Consider the following 2,747-nt stretch of genomic DNA (forward strand, 5'->3'; position numbering starts at 1 on the left):
TTGGTATCAGTGTGCTTTGTCCATCCAAACTACCTCTCCAGCCCTTCCCTCTTAGTGCCTCGGGCATTCAGTTATAGGATCCTAGAAAAGTTGGCTAGGAGGGCCTTCAGGAGGTCACCTAGTCCAACCCCCTGCTCAAAGCAGAGCCATCCCCAACGGCAGGCTGCAAGGTGATGCTAGGCACTCCATGAACACAGTGAGGAACAGCCCATGCCCTTAAAGCATCGCTGCCTGGCAAGATGGACAAAGAGGCGGAAGAGCGGCAAAGTGATGTGCCCATGGCACCACCAAGTGAGTCAGTGCCAGGCTAGGGCCTCGGGCCCAGCTTGCCCAAGGGTATTGCTGTAGGCCTTCTAGCTGGCTGCTGGGGGGTGGTCTCCAGAAGGGTGATGTTGCTGAGCCTCTGGAAAGACCATCTCCAGATGGGTCGTGACTGGGAAGTGCTGGGGTCTGGATGACTTTTTGGGGAAGGGGTTGAGTGGTGACTGTTGGGGCTAAGGGACACCTCTCCTCTCCTCCCCCGGCTGCAGCTGGGAGAGGCAGTGACATTTCTATTCCGGCAGTGCTGAGGGGATCAGCTGACTTCATGGCTTATCTCCCTGATCTCTGCTAATCTTTCTCTACTCCACCCATGTGAACACCCCTCTCCTTCTTAATGGGCCTGGAGTTTCACTATTCAAACTATCTTTCTTTCTCCCCCTGCAATGTTGCTGTGTCAGGGGAGAGGTTTTCAGGAAAGGCTATTTCACAGCCCTGAAGACTTTGTAACTCTAACTCCAGTGTGGTACTATTAACTGGAGTGTAGAAATGACTGACAGGAAGGTATTGGAGGTACTATGGAGTCACTCAAGAGGACTAGATTTTGCCTTATGGTTCTGAATGAGATGTACACTTAACTAATGACTACAGGACTAACGACCCAATTTTTTTTTGACTATTTTTTTTGCCTGGTACGTTGTATTGTGTGTGTTTTGGGTTTTTTTTAAATTGATATACAAATTTTGTGCACATTCCAGTGGTTGTTTCTATCTGCATTGAGCTTAAACTGACTCCTACATGATAATGAGGCAGGAAGTTGTAGACCAAGGGTGGGCATAACGCAGCCCAGGGGCCGGATGTGGCCTGCCAGGCCATTCCATCTGGCCCGCGAGGTCCCTAAAAAAAAATATATATATATATCTGCCCCTGACTGCCTGTCATGCAGCCCCCAATGGCTTGCCAAAACTCAGTAAGCGGCCCTCCGCCCGAAATAATTGCCTGCCCCTGTCATAGACTAATAGAGCAGTAGGGCTGGAAGGGGCCTCCTGAGGTTGCTGGGTCTAGCTCAAGGCAGGCTCATCCCCATCCGAACCATCCTGTACAAACCCATGATCAGAATGCTTCGTGAGACCACCATCAGCCCTGACACAGCACGGACCTCGCACCCGAACCTGCCATCCTGAAAGCAGGGAGCCGCAGCAGCCAACATCCCGCTGCTATAAATGGTTGTTGATACGCGCTCAAGAGATGCCAGGCAGAGGCCATGCCCCTAGCACACGAGCCAAAACTCCCCAGTGGGTGCATCTACACAAGATGCTTACTGCACAGTGGTGTAATAACCCTGCGCTGTCGCATGTCCTGGCAAAAGCTGTGCTCGTAGCCTACTGCACAGTGCTATTAAGTTAATGCACTGCAAGCGTCACTAAATAACCATGCCAGCACTACTGTGCAGTAACTTTAGGTCCTGTGTGTGCATTTAGAGTTTTACTAAAGAAGTAAACTAAATGTGCAGTGTCCTAAGAGTCTGTGTAATGAAAGATATCCGATTTACCCAAAGACCCTTGTCTGCTGGTGTCTGAGACTCATTAATAAGTGCGTAGATGCACCCAGCTTGTACCAATCTGACCACGGGGTAAAATTGCTTCCTGACCCTAAAGTCCTGCCCAAAAGCTTGCAATTAAAGATCTTTTTTTTTTTTTTATCGTGCAAAGATCTAGTTGGTCTAATGAAAGAGATCACTGTGAGTTCTGATTCCTTTTGACTTCAAATTTGCCCTGGGTCTGCCCCTGAGCAGAGGGGCACAACCATGCACCCAGAAACCCGGGGTCCTTAGACCGACACGGCTACAGCCTACCCCCAGCATCAGATGCACGTTTGTACCAGCCTGCCCTGGGGGTAAAATTCCTTCGAGACCCTAAACTTGCCGCGGGTCCGCGCTGAGCGGTGGGCACCCCCTCGCCAGGAGCCTGTCGGGGTGCAGCCTGTCCACAAGCTTGCATCAGACGCATCAACGCAGGTGTAGATGCCCCCCCAGACCGTAAGGTAAAATTCCTCCCTGACCCTAAATTCCTGCCCAAAAGCTCGCAAGCGGAGATTTCTTTACGTTTGACTTTTTTTTTCCAAAAATCGAGTTGCCCTCATGAACAACATCCCCGCGAGCTGGGATTCCTCTCGGACCCTGAATGTGGCCCGGGCCCGGCCCTGAGCGGCGGGGCATGACCCTGTAGCTAGGAACCGGCGAGGGCGAAGCCTGCCTGGGCCTACAGCCTCCCCCAGCCCGCAGGGCCAGGTGCCCCCAGGCCACGGGGCAACAGCCCTGCCTGCCCCTCACTTCTTGCCCCGAAGCTTGGCGTTAGAGATGGTTTTTCCTCACAAAAACCTAGCTGCTCGGTATCGCCATGAATTTTTACGTTGGATTTTGGCACGGGGGCTGTGGTGAGGAGAGGGGCACCCCGCCCCCCTCCAGCCTGAGGGGTGAAGCCCGCCCC

General features: G+C 52.6%; 1 long non-coding RNA gene across 1 annotated transcript in view; it reads right to left on the minus strand.

Annotated features, from left to right (window-relative positions):
- Positions 1–545: 545 nt before the first annotated feature.
- The window catches only part of LOC109320717, a 15,259-nt gene continuing 13,057 nt past the window's right edge, over positions 546–2,747 (minus strand). Inside the window, exon 3 of the long non-coding RNA XR_002103849.1 lies at positions 546–661. This is a non-coding gene — a long non-coding RNA (uncharacterized LOC109320717). The remainder of the gene's footprint in view (positions 662–2,747) is intronic.

This window comes from Crocodylus porosus, unplaced genomic scaffold, assembly GCF_001723895.1.
Source record: "Crocodylus porosus isolate Cpor-Errol unplaced genomic scaffold, CroPor_comp1, whole genome shotgun sequence".
Classification (NCBI taxonomy): domain Eukaryota; kingdom Metazoa; phylum Chordata; order Crocodylia; family Crocodylidae; genus Crocodylus; species Crocodylus porosus.